Genomic DNA, 21438 nt, shown 5'->3' on the forward strand with positions numbered 1-21438 from the left:
AGTAAAGTGGTACCACACTGAAACATTCAATGAAACCTGGTCTGGATAAATATTTTAGAGGATAACGCATGTTAGGTTAAGGTTAGGTCTAAGATTTGCCCTCATCAGGCTCACATTTTCGAATTTTTCACATACTTTTTGAACAGATCCTGGGTTTTTTCTGGTTTGGTTTACGTAGTACTGTGGTACCATACTGAAACTGTCCATTAAACCAGGTTTCGCTCAATATTTTAGAGGATAACGCATGTTAGGTCTAGGTTAGGTCTGGGATATGCTGTCATCAGGCTCATTCTTTCGCATATTTCTCATACTTGATGGCTAGATCCTGGGCTTCTTCTAGATTGCATCACGTAGTAATGTAGTACCACACTGAAACAGTCAATGAAACCAGGTTTCCATCAATATTTTAGAAGACAACGCAAGTTAGGTCTAGGTAAGGCCTGAGATTTTCACTGCTCAGACTCATACTTTCGCATTCTTCGCATACCTGTTGTACGGATCCTCGGTTTTTTCTGGTTTGGATCACGTAGTAATGTGGTACCACACTGAAACATTCAATTAAACCTGGTCTTGATAAATATTTTAGAGGATAACGCATGTTAGGTTTGGGTTAGGTCTAGGATTTGCACTCATCAGGCTCATCCTTTCGCATATTTCTCATACTTCATGGCTAGATCCTGGGCTGTTTCAGGATTGTATCACGTAGTAATGTGGTACCACACTGAAACAGTCCATTAAACATGGTTTCGCTCAATATTTTAGAGGATAACGCAAGTTAGGTCTGGGATAGGTCTGGGATTCGCCCTAATCAGGCTCATACATTCGCGTTTTTCACGTACTTGTTGAACTGATCCTGGGTTTTTTCTGGTTTGGATCACGTAGTAATGTGGTACCACACTGAAACAGTCGATTAAACCTCGTTTCGATCAATATTTTGGAGGATAACGCAAGTTAGGTCTGGGATAGGTCTGGGATTTGACCTCATCAGACTCATACCTTCGCACCCTTCACATACTCGTTGAACAGATCCTGGGTTATTTTCTGGTTTGGATCACATAGTAATGTGGTACCACACTGAAACAGTCGATTAAACCAGGATTCGATCAATATTTTTGAGGATAACGCATGTTAGGTCTAGGTTAGGCCTGGGATTTTCACTGATCAGACACATACTTTCGCATTCTTCACATACTTTTTGAACGGATCCTGGGTTTTTTCTGGTTTGGATCACGTAGCAATGTGGGACCACACTGAAACAGTCAATTAAACCTGGTTTCGATCAATATTTTAGAAAATAGTTCATGTTAGGTCTAGGTTAGGTCTGGGATTTGCTCTCATCGGGCTCATTCTTTCGCATATTTCTCATACATGTAGAACAGATCCTGGGTTTTTTCTGTTTTGTATCACGTAGTAATGTGGGACCACACTGAAACAATCAATTAAACCTGGTCTTGATAAATATTTTAGAGGATAACGCATGTTAGGTCTGGGTTAGGTCTAGGATTTGCCCTCATCAGGCTCATACTTTCGCATATTGCTCAGACTTCATGGCTAGATCCTGGGCTGTTTCTGGATTGTATCACGTAGTAATGTGGTACCACGCTGAAACTGTCAATTAAACCTGATTTCGATCAATATTTTAGAGGATAACGCAAGTTAGGTCTGGGATAGGTCTAGGATTTACCCTCATCAGGCTCTTACTTTCGCATATTTCTCATACTTCATGGCTAGATCCTGGGCTTTTTCTGGATTGCATCACGTAGTAATGAAGTACAACACTGAAACAGTCAATTAAACCTTGTTTCCATCAATATTTTAGAGGACAACGCATGTTAGGTCTAGGTTAGGCCTGGGATTTGCCCTTATCAGGGTCATACTGTCGCAGTTTTAACATACTTGTTGAACGGATCCTGGGATTTTTCTGGTTTGGTTCACGTAGTAATGTGGTACCACACTGAATCATTCAATTACACCTGGTCTTGATAAATATTTTAGAGGATAACGCATGTTAGGTTTGGGTTAGGTCTAGGATTTGCCCTCATCAGGCTCATACTTTCGCATATTTCTCATACTTCATGGCTAGATCCTGGGCTGTTTCTGGATTGTACCACGTAGTAATGTGGTACCACGCTGAAACAGTCGATTAAACCTGGTTTCGATCAATATTTTAGATGGTAACGCAAGTTAAGTCTGGGATAGGTCTGGGATTTGACCTCATCAGACTCATACTTTCGCAGTCTTCACATACTTGTTGAACGGATCCTGGGTTTTTTCTGGTTTGGTTCTCGTAGTAATGTGGTACCACACTGAAACGTTCAATTAAACCTGGTCTTGATAAATATTTTAGAGGATAACGCATGTTAGGTTTGGGTTAGTTCTAGGATTTGCCCTCATCAGGCTCATACTTTCGCATATTTCACATACTTCATGGCTAGATCCTGGGCTTTTTCTGGATTGCATCACGTAGTAAAGTGGTACCACACTGAAACATTCAATGAAACCTGGTTTCGATCATTATTTTAGAGGATAACACAAGTTAAGTCTGGGATAGGTCTGGGATTTGACCTCATCAGACTCATACTTTCGCGTTTTTCACATACTTGTTGAACAGATCCTGGGTTTTTTCTGGTTTGGATCACGTAGTAGTGTGGTACCACACTGAGAGAGTCCATTAAACCTGGTTGCGATCAATATTTTAGAGGATAACGCATGTTAGGTCTGGGTTAGGTCTAGTATTTGCCCTCATCAGGCTCATTCTTTCGCATATTTCTCAAACTTGATGGCTTGGTAATGGGCTTTTTCTGGATTGCATCACGTAGTAATGTGGTACCACACTGAAACATTCAATTAAACCTGGTCTTGATAAATATTTTAGAGGATAACGCATGTTAGGTCTGGGTTAGGTCTAGGATCTGCCCTCATCAGGCTCATACTTTCGCATATTTCTCATACTTCATGGCTAGATCCTGGGCTATTTCTGGATTGCATCACGTAGTAATGCGGTACCACACTGAAACATTCATTTAAACCTGGTCTTGATAAATATTTTAGAGGATAACGCATGTTAGGTCTGGGTTAGGTCCAGGATTTGCCCTCATCAGGCTCATACTTTCGCATATTGCTCAGACTTCATGGCTAGATCCTGGGCTGTTTCTGGATTGTATCACGTAGTAATGTGGCACCACGCTGAAACAGTCAATTAAACCTGATTTCGATCAATATTTTAGAGGATAACGCAAGTTAGGTCTGGGATAGGTCTAGGATTTGCCCTCATCAGGCTCTTACTTTCGCATATTTCTCATACTTCATGGCTAGATCCTGGGCTATTTCTGGATTGGATCACGTAGTAAAGTGGTACCACACTGAAACATTCAATGAAACCTGGTCTGGATAAATATTTTAGAGGATAACGCATGTTAGGTTAAGGTTAGGTCTAAGATTTGCCCTCATCAGGCTCACATTTTCGAATTTTTCACATACTTTTTGAACAGATCCTGGGTTTTTTCTGGTTTGGTTTACGTAGTACTGTGGTACCATACTGAAACTGTCCATTAAACCAGGTTTCGCTCAATATTTTAGAGGATAACGCATGTTAGGTCTAGGTTAGGTCTGGGATTTGCTGTCATCAGGCTCATCCTTTCGCATATTTCTCATACTTCATGGCTAGATCCTGGGCTGTTTCAGGATTGTATCACGTAGTAATGTGGTACCACACTGAAACAGTCCATTAAACATGGTTTCGCTCAATATTTTAGAGGATAACGCAAGTTAGGTCTGGGATAGGTCTGGGATTCGCCCTAATCAGGCTCATACATTCGCGTTTTTCACGTCCTTGTTGAACTGATCCTGGGCTTTTTCTGGATTGGATCACGTAGTAATGTGGTACCACACTGAAACATTCAATTAAACCTGGTCTTGATAAATATTTTAGAGGATAACGCATGTTAGGTCTGGGTTATGTCTGGGATTTGCCCTCATCAGACTCATACTTTCGCAGTCTTCACATACTTGTTGAACAGATCCTGGGTTATTTTCTGGTTTGGTTCACGTAGTAATGTGGTACCACACTGAAACAGTCAATGAAACCAGGTTTCCATCAATATTTTAGAAGACAACGCAAGTTAGGTCTAGGTAAGGCCTGAGATTTTCACTGATCAGACTCATACTTTCGCATTCTTCACATACCTGTTGTACGGATCCTCGGTTTTTTCTGGTTTGGATCACGTAGTAATGTGGTACCACACTGAAACATTCAATTAAACCTGGTCTTGATAAATATTTTAGAGGATAACGTATGTTAGGTTTGGGTTAGGTCTAGGATTTGCACTCATCAGGCTCATCCTTTCGCATATTTCTCATACTTCATGGCTAGATCCTGGGCTGTTTCTGGATTGTATCACGTAGTAATGTGGTACCACACTGAAACAGTCCATTAAACCTGGTTTCGCTCAATATTTTAGAGGATAACGCAAGTTAGGTCTGGGATAGGTCTGGGATTCGCCCTAATCAGGCTCATACATTCGCGTTTTTCACGTACTTGTTGAACTGATCCTGGGCTTTTTCTGGATTGGATCACGTAGTAATGTGGTACCACACTGAAACATTCAATTAAACCTGGTCTTGATAAATATTTTAGAGGATAACGCATGTTAGGTCTGGGTTATGTCTGGGATTTGCCCTCATCAGACTCATACTTTCGCAGTCTTCACATACTTGTTGAACAGATCCTGGGTTATTTTCTGGTTTGGTTCACGTAGTAATGTGGTACCACACTGAAACATTCAATTAAACCTGGTCTTGATAAATATTTTAGAGGATAACGCATGTTAGGTCTGGGTCATGTCTAGAATTTGCCCTCATCAGACTCATACTTTCGCATTCTTCACATACTTGTTGAACGGATCCTGGGTTTTTTCTGGTTTGGATCACGTAGTAATGTGGGACCACACTGAAACAGTCAATTAAACCTGGTTTCGATCACTATTTTAGAGAACAATTCATGTTAGGTCTAGGTTAGCCCTGGGGTTTTCACTCATCAGACTCATACTTTCGCATTCTTCACATACTTGTTGAACTGATCCTTGTTTTTTTCTGGTTTGTTTCACGTAGTAATGTGGTACCACACTGAAACATTCAATTAAACCTGGCCTTGATAAATATTTTAGAGGATAACGCATGTTAGGTTTGGGTTAGGTCTAGGATTTGCCCTCATCAGGCTCATACTTTCGCATATTTCTCATACTTCATGGCTAGATCCTGGGCTGTTTCTGGATTGTATCAGGTAGTAATGTGGTACCACGCTGAAACAGTCAATTAAACCTGGTTTCGATCAATATTTTAGAGGATAACGCAAGTTAGGTCTGGGATAGGTCTGGGATTCGCCCTAATCAGGCTCATACTTTCGCGTTTTTCACATACTTGTTGAACTGACCCTGGGTTTTTCCTGGTTTGGATCACGTAGTAATGTGGTACCACACTGAAACATTCAATTAAAACTGGTCTTGATAAATATTTTAGAGAATAACGCATGTTACGACTGGGTTAGGTCTAGGATTTGCCCTCATCGGGCTCATACTTTCGCATATTTCTCATACTTCATGGCTAGATCCTGGGCTATTTCTGGATTGGATCACGTAGTAAAGTGGTACCACACTGAAACATTCAATGAAACCTGGTCTGGATAAATATTTTAGAGGATAACGCATGTTAGGTCAAGGTTAGGTCTAAGATTTGCCCTCATCAGGCTCACAGTCTCGCGTTTTTCACATACTTGTTGAACAGATCCAGGGTTTTTTCTGGTTTGGATCACGTAGTAATGTGGTATCACACTGAAACATTAAATTAAACCTGGTCTTGATAAATATTTTAGAGGATAACGCATGTTAGGTCTGGGTTAGGTCTGTGATTTGCCCTCGTCAGGCTCATACTTTCGCAGTTTTAACATGCATGTTGACCTGATCGAGGGTTTTTTCTGGTTTGGATCACGTAGTAATGTGGGACCACACTGAAACAGTCAATTAAATCTGGTTTTGATCAATATTTTAGAGAATAATTCATGTTAGGTCTAGGTTAGGCCTGGGATTTTCACTCATCAGACTCATACTTTCGCATTCTTCACATACTTGTTGAACGGATCCTGGGTTTTTTCTGGTTTGGATCACGTAGTAATGTGGGACCACACTGAAACAGTCAATTAAACCTGGTTTCGATCAATATTTTAGAGAATAATTCATGTTAGGTCTAGGTTAGGTCTGGGATTTGCTCTCATCAGGCTCATTCTTTCGCATATTTCTCATACATGTAGAACAGATCCTGGGTTTTTTCTGTTTTGGATCACGTAGTAATGTGGGACCACACTGAAACAATCAATTAAACCTGGTCTTGATAAATATTTTAGAGGATAACGCATGTTAGGTCTGGGTTAGGTCTAGGATTTGCCCTCATCAGGCTCATACTTTCGCATATTGCTCATACTTCATGGCTAGATCCTGGGCTGTTTCTGGATTGTATCACGTAGTAATGTGGTACCACGCTGAAACAGTCAATTAAACCTGATTTCGATCAATATTTTAGAGGATAACGCAAGTTAGGTCTGGGATAGGTCTAGGATTTGCCCTCATCAGGCTCTTACTTTCGCATATTTCTCATACTTCATGGCTAGATCCTGGGCTATTTCTGGATTGGATCACGTAGTAAAGTGGTACCACACCGAAACATTAAATGAAACCTGGTCTGGATAAATAGTTTAGAGGATAACGCATGTTAGGTCAAGGTTAGGTCTAAGATTTGCCCTCATCAGGCTCACATTTTCGCGTTTTTCACATACTTGTTGAACAGATCCTGGGTTGTTTCTGGTTTGGATCACGTAGTAATGTGGTACCATACTGAAACAGTCCATTGAACCTGGTTTCGCTCAATATTTTAGAGGATAACGCATGTTAGGTCTAGGTTAGGTCTGGGATTTGCTGTCATCAGGCTCATTCTTTCGCATATTTCTCATACTTGATGGCTAGATCCTGGGCTTTTTCTAGATTGCATCACGTAGTAATGTGGGACCACAGTGAAACAGTCGATTAAACCAGGTTTCGATCAATATTTTTGAGGATAACGCAAGTTAGGTCTGGGATAGGTCTGGGATTTGCCCTCATCAGACTCATACTTTCGCACACTTCACATACTCGTTGAACAGATCCTGGGTTACTTTCTGGTTTGGATCACATAGTAATGTGGTACCACACTGAAACAGTCGATTAAACCAGGTTCCGATCAGTATTTTTGAGGATAACGCATGTTAGGTCTAGGTTAGGTCTGGTATTTTCACTCATCAGACTCATACTTTCGCATTCTTCACATACTTGTTGAACGGATCCTAGTTTTTTTCTGGTTTGGATCACGTAGTAATGTGGGACCACACTGAAACAATCAATTACACCTGGTTTCGATCAATATTTAAGAGAATAATTCATGTTAGGTCTAGTTTAGATCTGGGATTTGCTCTCATCAGGCTCATTCTTTCGCATATTTCTCAAACTTGATGGCTAGATCTTGGGCTTTTTCTGGATTGCATCACGTAGTAATGAAGTACAACACTGAAACAGTCAATTAAACCTGGTTTCCATCAGTATCTTAGAGGACAACGCAAGTTAGGTCTGGGATAGGTCAGGGATTTGCCCTCATCAGGCTCATACTTTCGCGTTTTTCACATCCTTGTTGAACAGATCCTGGGTTTTTTCTGGTTTGGATCACGTAGTAGTGTGGTTCCACACTGAAACAGTCCATTAAACCTGGTTTGGATCAATATTTTAGAGGATAACGCATGTTAGGTCTAGGTTAGGTCTGGGATTTTCACTCATCAGACCCATACTTTCGCATTCTTCACATACTCGTTGAACAGATCCTGGGTTTTTTCTGGTTTGGATCACGTAGTAGTGTGGTACCACACAGAAACAGTCCATTAAACCTGGTTGCGATCAATATTTTAGAGGATAACGCATGTTAGGTCTGGGTTAGGTCTAGGATTTGCCCTCATCAGGCTCATTCTTTCGCATATTTCTTATACTTGATGCCTAGATCCTAGGCTTTTTCTGGATTGCATCACGTAGTAATGTGGTACCACACTGAAACATTCAATTAAACCTGGTCTTGATAAATATTTTAGAGGATAACGCATGTTAGGTCTGGGATAGGTGTGGGATTTGCCATCATCAGGCTCATACTTTCGCATTCTTCACATACTTGTTGAACGGATCCTGGGTTTTTTCTGGTTTTGATCACGCAGTAATGAGGTACCACAATGAATCATTCAATTAAACCTGGTCTTGATAAAAATTTTACAGAAGAACGCATGTTAGGTCTGGGTTAGATCTAGGATTTGCCCTCATCAGGCTCATACTTTCGCATATTTCTCATACTTCATGGCTAGATCCTGGGCTTTTTCTGGATTGCGTCACGTAGTAATGAAGTACAACACTGAAACAGTCAATTAAAACTGGTTTCGATCAATATTTTAGAGAATAATTCATGTTAGATCTAGGTTAGGTCTGGGATTTGCTCTCATCAGGCTCATTCTTTCGCATATTTCTCATACTTGATGGCTAGATCCTGGGCTTTTTCTGGATTGCATCACGTAGTAATGAAGTACAACACTGAAACAGTCAATTAAACCTTGTTTCCATCAATATTTTAGAGGACAACGCATGTTAGGTCTAGGTTAGGCCTGGGATTTGCCCTTATCAGGGTCATACTGTCGCAGTTTTAACATACTTGTTGAACGGATCCTGGGATTTCTCTGGTTTGGTTCACGTAGTAATGTGGTACCACACTGAATCATTCAATTACACCTGGTCTTGATAAATATTTTAGAGGATAACGCATGTTAGGTTTGGGTTAGGTCTAGGATTTGCCCTCATCAGGCTCATACTTTCGCATATTTCTCATACTTCATGGCTAGATCCTGGGCTGTTTCTGGATTGTACCACGTAGTAATGTGGTACCACGCTGAAACAGTCGATTAAACCTGATTTCGATCAATATTTTAGATGATAACGCAAGTTAAGTCTGGGATAGGTCTGGGATTTGACCTCATCAGACTCATACTTTCGCGTTTTTCACATACTTGTTGAACAGATCCTGGGTTTTTTCTGGTTTGGATCACGTAGTAGTGTGGTACCACACTGAGAGAGTCCATTAAACCTGGTTGCGATCAATATTTTAGAGGATAACGCATGTTAGGTCTGGGTTAGGTCTAGTATTTGCCCACATCAGGCTCATTCTTTCGCATATTTCTCAAACTTGATGGCTTGGTACTGGGCTGTTTCTGGATTGTATCACGTAGTAATGTAGTACCACACTGAAACAGTCAATGAAACCAGGTTTCCATCAATATTTTAGAAGACAACGCAAGTTAGGTCTAGGTAAGGCCTGAGATTTTCACTGCTCAGACTCATACTTTCGCATTCTTCGCATACCTGTTGTACGGATCCTCGGTTTTTTCTGGTTTGGATCACGTAGTAATGTGGTACCACACTGAAACATTCAATTAAACCTGGTCTTGATAAATATTTTAGAGGATAACGCATGTTAGGTTTGGGTTAGGTCTAGGATTTGCACTCATCAGGCTCATCCTTTCGCATATTTCTCATACTTCATGGCTAGATCCTGGGCTGTTTCAGGATTGTATCACGTAGTAATGTGGTACCACACTGAAACAGTCCATTAAACATGGTTTCGCTCAATATTTTAGAGGATAACGCAAGTTAGGTCTGGGATAGGTCTGGGATTCGCCCTAATCAGGCTCATACATTCGCGTTTTTCACGTACTTGTTGAACTGATCCTGGGTTTTTTCTGGTTTGGATCACGTAGTAATGTGGTACCACACTGAAACAGTCGATTAAACCTCGTTTCGATCAATATTTTGGAGGATAACGCAAGTTAGGTCTGGGATAGGTCTGGGATTTGACCTCATCAGACTCATACCTTCGCACCCTTCACATACTCGTTGAACAGATCCTGGGTTATTTTAGGGTTTGGATCACATAGTAATGTGGTACCACACTGAAACAGTCGATTAAACCAGGATTCGATCAATATTTTTGAGGATAACGCATGTTAGGTCTAGGTTAGGCCTGGGATTTTCACTGATCAGACACATACTTTCGCATTCTTCACATACTTTTTGAACGGATCCTGGGTTTTTTCTGGTTTGGATCACGTAGCAATGTGGGACCACACTGAAACAGTCAATTAAACCTGGTTTCGATCAATATTTTAGAAAATAGTTCATGTTAGGTCTAGGTTAGGTCTGGGATTTGCTCTCATCGGGCTCATTCTTTCGCATATTTCTCATACATGTAGAACAGATCCTGGGTTTTTTCTGTTTTGTATCACGTAGTAATGTGGGACCACACTGAAACAATCAATTAAACCTGGTCTTGATAAATATTTTAGAGGATAACGCATGTTAGGTTTGGGTTAGGTCTAGGATTTGCCCTCATCAGGCTCATACTTTCGCATATTTCTCATACTTCATGGCTAGATCCTGGGCTGTTTCTGGATTGTACCACGTAGTAATGTGGTACCACGCTGAAACAGTCGATTAAACCTGATTTCGATCAATATTTTAGATGATAACGCAAGTTAAGTCTGGGATAGGTCTGGGATTTGACCTCATCAGACTCATACTTTCGCGTTTTTCACATACTTGTTGAACAGATCCTGGGTTTTTTCTGGTTTGGATCACGTAGTAATGTGGTACCACGCTGAAACAGTCGATTAAACCTGATTTCGATCAATATTTTAGATGATAACGCAAGTTAAGTCTGGGATAGGTCTGGGATTTGACCTCATCAGACTCATACTTTCGCGTTTTTCACATACTTGTTGAACAGATCCTGGGTTTTTTCTGGTTTGGATCACGTAGTAGTGTGGTACCACACTGAGAGAGTCCATTAAACCTGGTTGCGATCAATATTTTAGAGGATAACGCATGTTAGGTCTGGGTTAGGTCTAGTATTTGCCCACATCAGGCTCATTCTTTCGCATATTTCTCAAACTTGATGGCTTGGTACTGGGCTGTTTCTGGATTGTATCACGTAGTAATGTAGTACCACACTGAAACAGTCAATGAAACCAGGTTTCCATCAATATTTTAGAAGACAACGCAAGTTAGGTCTAGGTAAGGCCTGAGATTTTCACTGCTCAGACTCATACTTTCGCATTCTTCGCATACCTGTTGTACGGATCCTCGGTTTTTTCTGGTTTGGATCACGTAGTAATGTGGTACCACACTGAAACATTCAATTAAACCTGGTCTTGATAAATATTTTAGAGGATAACGCATGTTAGGTTTGGGTTAGGTCTAGGATTTGCACTCATCAGGCTCATCCTTTCGCATATTTCTCATACTTCATGGCTAGATCCTGGGCTGTTTCAGGATTGTATCACGTAGTAATGTGGTACCACACTGAAACAGTCCATTAAACATGGTTTCGCTCAATATTTTAGAGGATAACGCAAGTTAGGTCTGGGATAGGTCTGGGATTCGCCCTAATCAGGCTCATACATTCGCGTTTTTCACGTACTTGTTGAACTGATCCTGGGTTTTTTCTGGTTTGGATCACGTAGCAATGTGGTACCACACTGAAACAGTCGATTAAACCTCGTTTCGATCAATATTTTGGAGGATAACGCAAGTTAGGTCTGGGATAGGTCTGGGATTTGACCTCATCAGACTCATACCTTCGCACCCTTCACATACTCGTTGAACAGATCCTGGGTTATTTTAGGGTTTGGATCACATAGTAATGTGGTACCACACTGAAACAGTCGATTAAACCAGGATTCGATCAATATTTTTGAGGATAACGCATGTTAGGTCTAGGTTAGGCCTGGGATTTTCACTGATCAGACACATACTTTCGCATTCTTCACATACTTTTTGAACGGATCCTGGGTTTTTTCTGGTTTGGATCACGTAGCAATGTGGGACCACACTGAAACAGTCAATTAAACCTGGTTTCGATCAATATTTTAGAAAATAGTTCATGTTAGGTCTAGGTTAGGTCTGGGATTTGCTCTCATCGGGCTCATTCTTTCGCATATTTCTCATACATGTAGAACAGATCCTGGGTTTTTTCTGTTTTGTATCACGTAGTAATGTGGGACCACACTGAAACAATCAACTAAACCTGGTCTTGATAAATATTTTAGAGGATAACGCATGTTAGGTCTGGGTTAGGTCTAGGATTTGCCCTCATCAGGCTCATACTTTCGCATATTGCTCAGACTTCATGGCTAGATCCTGGGCTGTTTCTGGATTGTATCACGTAGTAATGTGGTACCACGCTGAAACTGTCAATTAAACCTGATTTCGATCAATATTTTAGAGGATAACGCAAGTTAGGTCTGGGATAGGTCTAGGATATACCCTCATCAGGCTCTTACTTTCGCATATTTCTCATACTTGATGGCTAGATCCTGGGCTTTTTCTGGATTGCATCACGTAGTAATGAAGTACAACACTGAAACAGTCAATTAAACCTTGTTTCCATCAATATTTTAGAGGACAACGCATGTTAGGTCTAGGTTAGGCCTGGGATTTGCCCTTATCAGGGTCATACTGTCGCAGTTTTAACATACTTGTTGAACGGATCCTGGGATTTTTCTGGTTTGGTTCACGTAGTAATGTGGTACCACACTGAATCATTCAATTACACCTGGTCTTGATAAATATTTTAGAGGATAACGCATGTTAGGTTTGGGTTAGGTCTAGGATTTGCCCTCATCAGGCTCATACTTTCGCATATTTCTCATACTTCATGGCTAGATCCTGGGCTGTTTCTGGATTGTACCACGTAGTAATGTGGTACCACGCTGAAACAGTCGATTAAACCTGGTTTCGATCAATATTTTAGATGATAACGCAAGTTAAGTCTGGGATAGGTCTGGGATTTGACCTCATCAGACTCATACTTTCGCAGTCTTCACATACTTGTTGAACGGATCCTGGGTTTTTTCTGGTTTGGTTCTCGTAGTAATGTGGTACCACACTGAAACGTTCAATTAAACCTGGTCTTGATAAATATTTTAGAGGATAACGCATGTTAGGTTTGGGTTAGTTCTAGGATTTGCCCTCATCAGGCTCATACTTTCGCATATTTCACATACTTCATGGCTAGATCCTGGGCTTTTTCTGGATTGCATCACGTAGTAAAGTGGTACCACACTGAAACATTCAATGAAACCTGGTTTCGATCATTATTTTAGAGGATAACACAAGTTAAGTCTGGGATAGGTCTGGGAATTGACCTCATCAGACTCATACTTTCGCGTTTTTCACATACTTGTTGAACAGATCCTGGGTTTTTTCTGGTTTGGATCACGTAGTAGTGTGGTACCACACTGAGAGAGTCCATTAAACCTGGTTGCGATCAATATTTTAGAGGATAACGCATGTTAGGTCTGGGTTAGGTCTAGTATTTGCCCTCATCAGGCTCATTCTTTCGCATATTTCTCAAACTTGATGGCTTGGTAATGGGCTTTTTCTGGATTGCATCACGTAGTAATGTGGTACCACACTGAAACATTCAATTAAACCTGGTCTTGATAAATATTTTAGAGGATAACGCATGTTAGGTCTGGGTTAGGTCTAGGATCTGCCCTCATCAGGCTCATACTTTCGCATATTTCTCATACTTCATGGCTAGATCCTGGGCTATTTCTGGATTGCATCACGTAGTAATGCGGTACCACACTGAAACATTCAATTAAACCTGGTCTTGATAAATATTTTAGAGGATAACGCATGTTAGGTCTGGGTTAGGTCCAGGATTTGCCCTCATCAGGCTCATACTTTCGCATATTGCTCAGACTTCATGGCTAGATCCTGGGCTGTTTCTGGATTGTATCACGTAGTAATGTGGCACCACGCTGAAACAGTCAATTAAACCTGATTTCGATCAATATTTTAGAGGATAACGCAAGTTAGGTCTGGGATAGGTCTAGGATTTGCCCTCATCAGGCTCTTACTTTCGCATATTTCTCATACTTCATGGCTAGATCCTGGGCTATTTCTGGATTGGATCACGTAGTAAAGTGGTACCACACTGAAACATTCAATGAAACCTGGTCTGGATAAATATTTTAGAGGATAACGCATGTTAGGTTAAGGTTAGGTCTAAGATTTGCCCTCATCAGGCTCACATTTTCGAATTTTTCACATACTTTTTGAACAGATCCTGGGTTTTTTCTGGTTTGGTTTACGTAGTACTGTGGTACCATACTGAAACTGTCCATTAAACCAGGTTTAGCTCAATATTTTAGAGGATAACGCATGCTAGGTCTAGGTTAGGTCTGGGATTTGCTGTCATCAGGCTCATCCTTTCGCATATTTCTCATACTTCATGGCTAGATCCTGGGCTGTTTCAGGATTGTATCACGTAGTAATGTGATACCACACTGAAACAGTCCATTAAACATGGTTTCGCTCAATATTTTAGAGGATAACGCAAGTTAGGTCTGGGATAGGTCTGGGATTCGCCCTAATCAGGCTCATACATTCGCGTTTTTCACGTCCTTGTTGAACTGATCCTGGGCTTTTTCTGGATTGGATCACGTAGTAATGTGGTACCACACTGAAACATTCAATTAAACCTGGTCTTGATAAATATTTTAGAGGATAACGCATGTTAGGTCTGGGTTATGTCTGGGATTTGCCCTCATCAGACTCATACTTTCGCAGTCTTCACATACTTGTTGAACAGATCCTGGGTTATTTTCTGGTTTGGTTCACGTAGTAATGTGGTACCACACTGAAACAGTCAATGAAACCAGGTTTCCATCAATATTTTAGAAGACAACGCAAGTTAGGTCTAGGTAAGGCCTGAGATTTTCACTGATCAGACTCATACTTTCGCATTCTTCACATACCTGTTGTACGGATCCTCGGTTTTTTCTGGTTTGGATCACGTAGTAATGTGGTACCACACTGAAACATTCAATTAAACCTGGTCTTGATAAATATTTTAGAGGATAACGTATGTTAGGTTTGGGTTAGGTCTAGGATTTGCACTCATCAGGCTCATCCTTTCGCATATTTCTCATACTTCATGGCTAGATCCTGGGCTGTTTCTGGATTGTATCACGTAGTAATGTGGTACCACACTGAAACAGTCCATTAAACCTGGTTTCGCTCAATATTTTAGAGGATAACGCAAGTTAGGTCTGGGATAGGTCTGGGATTCGCCCTAATCAGGCTCATACATTCGCGTTTTTCACGTACTTGTTGAACTGATCCTGGGCTTTTTCTGGATTGGATCACGTAGTAATGTGGTACCACACTGAAACATTCAATTAAACCTGGTCTTGATAAATATTTCAGAGGATAACGCATGTTAGGTCTGGGTTATGTCTGGGATTTGCCCTCATCAGACTCATACTTTCGCAGTCTTCACATACTTGTTGAACAGATCCTGGGTTATTTTCTGGTTTGGTTCACGTAGTAATGTGGTACCACACTGAAACATTCAATTAAACCTGGTCTTGATAAATATTTTAGAGGATAACGCATGTTAGGTCTGGGTCATGTCTAGAATTTGCCCTCATCAGACTCATACTTTCGCATTCTTCACATACTTGTTGAACGGATCCTGGGTTTTTTCTGGTTTGGATCACGTAGTAATGTGGGACCACACTGAAACAGTCAATTAAACCTGGTTTCGATCACTATTTTAGAGAACAATTCATGTTAGGTCTAGGTTAGCCCTGGGGTTTTCAACAATCAGACTCATACTTTCGCATTCTTCACATACTTGTTGAACTGATCCTTGTTTTTTTCTGGTTTGTTTCACGTAGTAATGTGGTACCACACTGAAACATTCAATTAAACCTGGCCTTGATAAATATTTTAGAGGATAACGCATGTTAGGTTTGGGTTAGGTCTAGGATTTGCCCTCATCAGGCTCATACTTTCGCATATTTCTCATACTTCATGGCTAGATCCTGGGCTGTTTCTGGATTGTATCAGGTAGTAATGTGGTACCACGCTGAAACAGTCAATTAAACCTGGTTTCGATCAATATTTTAGAGGATAACGCAAGTTAGGTCTGGGATAGGTCTGGGATTCGCCCTAATCAGGCTCATACTTTCGCGTTTTTCACATACTTGTTGAACTGACCCTGGGTTTTTCCTGGTTTGGATCACGTAGTAATGTGGTACCACACTGAAACATTCAATTAAAACTGGTCTTGATAAATATTTTAGAGAATAACGCATGTTACGACTGGGTTAGGTCTAGGATTTGCCCTCATCGGGCTCATACTTTCGCATATTTCTCATACTTCATGGCTAGATCCTGGGCTATTTCTGGATTGGATCACGTAGTAAAGTGGTACCACACTGAAACATTCAATGAAACCTGGTCTGGATAAATATTTTAGAGGATAACGCATGTTAGGTCAAGGTTAGGTCTAAGATTTGCCCTCATCAGGCTCACAGTCTCGCGTTTTTCACATACTTGTTGAACAGATCCAGGGTTTTTTCTGGTTTGGATCACGTAGTATTGTGGTATCACACTGAAACATTAAATTAAACCTGGTCTTGATAAATATTTTAGAGGATAACGCATGTTAGGTCTGGGTTAGGTCTGTGATTTGCCCTCGTCAGGCTCATACTTTCGCAGTTTTAACATGCATGTTGACCTGATCGAGGGTTTTTTCTGGTTTGGATCACGTAGTAATGTGGGACCACACTGAAACAGTCAATTAAATCTGGTTTTGATCAATATTTTAGAGAATAATTCATGTTAGGTCTAGGTTAGGCCTGGGATTTTCACTCATCAGACTCATACTTTCGCATTCTTCACATACTTGTTGAACGGATCCTGGGTTTTTTCTGGTTTGGATCACGTAGTAATGTGGGACCACACTGAAACAGTCAATTAAACCTGGTTTCGATCAATATTTTAGAGAATAATTCATGTTAGGTCTAGGTTAGGTCTGGGATTTGCTCTCATCAGGCTCATTCTTTCGCATATTTCTCATACATGTAGAACAGATCCTGGGTTTTTTCTGTTTTGGATCACGTAGTAATGTGGGACCACACTGAAACAATCAATTAAACCTGGTCTTGATAAATATTTTAGAGGATAACGCATGTTAGGTCTGGGTTAGGTCTAGGATTTGCCCTCATCAGGCTCATACTTTCGCATATTGCTCATACTTCATGGCTAGATCCTGGGCTGTTTCTGGATTGTATCACGTAGTAATGTGGTACCACGCTGAAACAGTCAATTAAACCTGATTTCGATCAATATTTTAGAGGATAACGCAAGTTAGGTCTGGGATAGGTCTAGGATTTGCCCTCATCAGGCTCTTACTTTCGCATATTTCTCATACTTCATGGCTAGATCCTGGGCTATTTCTGGATTGGATCACGTAGTAAAGTGGTACCACACCGAAACATTAAATGAAACCTGGTCTGGATAAATAGTTTAGAGGATAACGCATGTTAGGTCAAGGTTAGGTCTAAGATTTGCCCTCATCAGGCTCACATTTTCGCGTTTTTCACATACTTGTTGAACAGATCCTGGGTTGTTTCTGGTTTGGATCACGTAGTAATGTGGTACCATACTGAAACAGTCCATTAAACCTGGTTTCGCTCAATATTTTAGAGGATAACGCATGTTAGGTCTAGGTTAGGTCTGGGATTTGCTGTCATCAGGCTCATTCTTTCGCATATTTCTCATACTTGATGGCTAGATCCTGGGCTTTTTCTAGATTGCATCACGTAGTAATGTGGGACCACAGTGAAACAGTCGATTAAACCAGGTTTCGATCAATATTTTTGAGGATAACGCAAGTTAGGTCTGGGATAGGTCTGGGATTTGCCCTCATCAGACTCATACTTTCGCACACTTGACATACTCGTTGAACAGATCCTGGGTTACTTTCTGGTTTGGATCACATAGTAATGTGGTACCACACTGAAACAGTCGATTAAACCAGGTTCCGATCAGTATTTTTGAGGATAACGCATGTTAGGTCTAGGTTAGGTCTGGTATTTTCACTCATCAGACTCATACTTTCGCATTCTTCACATACTTGTTGAACGGATCCTAGGTTTTTTCTGGTTTGGATCACGTAGTAATGTGGGACCACACTGAAACAATCAATTACACCTGGTTTCGATCAATATTTAAGAGAATAATTCATGTTAGGTCTAGTTTAGATCTGGGATTTGCTCTCATCAGGCTCATTCTTTCGCATATTTCTCAAACTTGATGGCTAGATCCTGGGCTTTTTCTGGATTGCATCACGTAGTAATGAAGTACAACACTGAAACAGTCAATTAAACCTGGTTTCCATCAGTATCTTAGAGGACAACGCAAGTTAGGTCTGGGATAGGTCAGGGATTTGCCCTCATCAGGCTCATACTTTCGCGTTTTTCACATCCTTGTTGAACAGATCCTGGGTTTTTTCTGGTTTGGATCACGTAGTAGTGTGGTTCCACACTGAAACAGTCCATTAAACCTGGTTTGGATCAATATTTTAGAGGATAACGCATGTTAGGTCTAGGTTAGGTCTGGGATTTTCACTCATCAGACCCATACTTTCGCATTCTTCACATACTCGTTGAACAGATCCTGGGTTTTTTCTGGTTTGGATCACGTAGTAGTGTGGTACCACACAGAAACAGTCCATTAAACCTGGTTGCGATCAATATTTTAGAGGATAACGCATGTTAGGTCTGGGTTAGGTCTAGGATTTGCCCTCATCAGGCTCATTCTTTCGCATATTTCTTATACTTGATGCCTAGATCCTAGGCTTTTTCTGGATTGCATCACGTAGTAATGTGGTACCACACTGAAACATTCAATTAAACCTGGTCTTGATAAATATTTTAGAGGATAACGCATGTTAGGTCTGGGATAGGTGTGGGATTTGCCATCATCAGGCTCATACTTTCGCAGTTTTAACATGCATGCTGACCTGATCGAGGGTTTTTTCTGCTTTGGATCACGTAGTAAAGTGGTACCACACTAAAACTGTCAATTAAACCTGGTTTCGATCAATATTTTAGAGGATATCGCAAGTTAGGTCTGGGATAGGTCTGTGATTTGCCCTCATCAGACTCATACTTTCGCGTTTTTCACATACTAGTTGAACAGATCCCGGGTTTTTTCTGGTTTGGATCCCGTAGTAGTGTGGTACCACACTGAAACAGTCCATTAAACCTGGTTTCGCTCAATATTTTAGAGGATAACGCATGTTAGGTCTAGGTCAGGCCTGGTTTTTTCACTCATCAGACTCATACTTTCGCATTCTTCACATACTTGTTGAACGGATCCTGGGTTTTTTCTGGTTTGTATCACGTAGTAGTGTGGTACCACACTGAAACAGTCCATCAAACCTGGTTTGGATCAATATTTTAGAGGATAACGCATGTTAGGTCTAGGTTAGCCCTGGGATTTTCACTCATCAGACTCATACTTTCGCATTCTTCTGATACTTGTTGAACTGATCCTGGGTTTTTTCAGGTTTGGATCACGTAGTAATGTGGTACCACACTGAAACAGTCGATTAAACCTGGTTTCGATCAATATTTTAGAGGATAACGCAAGTTAAGTCAGGGATTGGTCTGGGATTTGACCTCATCAGACTCATACTTTCGCACACTTCACATACTCGTTGAACAGATCCTGGGTTATTTTCTGGTTTGGATCACATAGTAATGTGGTACCACACTGAAACAGTCGATTGAACCAGGTTTCGATCAATATTTTTCAGGATAACGCATGTTAGGTCTAGGTTAGGCCTGGGATTTTCACCCATCAGACTCATACTTTCGCATTCTTCACATACTTGTTGAACGGATCCTGGGTTATTTTCTGGTTTGGATTACATAGTAATATGGTACCACACTGAAACAGTCGATTAAACCAGGTTTCGATCAATATTTTTGAGGATAACGCATGTTAGGTCTAGGTTAGACCTGGGATTTTCACTCATCAGACTCATTCATTCGCATTCCTCACATACTTATTAAACGGATCCTGGGTTTTTACTGGTTTGGATCACGTAGTAATGTGGTACCACACTGAAACAGTCGATTAAACCTGGTGTCGAACAATATTTTAGAGAATAATTCATGTTAGGTCTAGGTTAGGTCTGGGATTTGCTCTCATCAGGCTCATTCTTTCGCATATTTCTCATACTTGATGGCTAGATCCTGGGCTGTTTCTGGATTGTATGACGTAGTAATGTGGTACCACGCTGAAACAGCGAATTAAACCTGGTTTCGATCAATATTTTAGAGGATAACGCAAGTTAGGTCTAGGTTAGGCCTGGGATTTGCCCTCATCAGGGCCATACTTTCGCAGTTTTAACATACATGTTGACCTGATCGAGGGTTTTTTCTGCTTTGGATCACGTAGTAAAGTGGTACCACACTGAAACATTCAATTAAACCTGGTCTTGATAAATATTTTAGGGGATAACGCATGTTAGGTTTGGGTTAGGTCTAGGATTTGCCCTCATCAGGCTCACAGTTTCGCGTTTTTCACATACTTGTCGAACAGATCCTGGGTTTTTTGTGGTTTGGATCACGTAGTAGTGTGGTACCACACTGAAACAGTCGATTAAACCTGGTTTCGATCAATATTTTAGAGGATAACGCAAGTTATGTCAGGGATTGGTCTGGGATTTGACCTCATCAGACTTATACTTTCGCACACTTCACATACTCGTTGAACAGATCCTGGGTTACTTTCTGGTTTGGATCACATAGTAACGTGGTACCACACTGAAACAGTCGATTAAACCAGGTTTCGATCAATATTTTTGAGGATAACGCAAGTTAGGTCTAGGTTAGGCCTGGGATTTTCACTCATCAGACTCATACTTTCGCATTCTTCACATACTTGTAGAACGGATCCTGGGTTTTTTCTGGTTTGGATCACGTTGTAGTGTGGGACCACACTGAAACAATCAATTAAACCTGGTCTTGATAAATATTTTAGAGGATAACGCCTGTTAGGTTTGGGTTAGGTCTAGGATTTGCCCTCAGCAGGCTCATACTTTCGCATATCTCTCATACTTCATGGCTAGATCCTGGGCTGCTTCTGGATTGTATCACGTAGTAATGTGGTACCACGCTGACACAGTCAATTAAACCTGGTTTCGATCAATATTTTAGAGGATAACGCAAGTTAGGTCTGGCATAGGTCTGGGATTCGCCCTCATCAGGCTCATACTTTCGCAATCCTCTCATACTTGTTGAACTGATCCTGGGTTTTTTCTGGTTTGGATCACGTAGTAGTGTAGTACCACACTGAAACAGTCCATCAAACCTGGTTCCGCTCAATATTTTAGAGGATAACGCATGTTAGGTCTAGGTTGGGTCTGGGATTTGCTCTCATTAGGCTCATACTTTCGCATATTTCT

Source organism: Colletes latitarsis, unplaced genomic scaffold (genome assembly GCF_051014445.1).
Source record: "Colletes latitarsis isolate SP2378_abdomen unplaced genomic scaffold, iyColLati1 scaffold0007, whole genome shotgun sequence".
Classification (NCBI taxonomy): domain Eukaryota; kingdom Metazoa; phylum Arthropoda; class Insecta; order Hymenoptera; family Colletidae; genus Colletes; species Colletes latitarsis.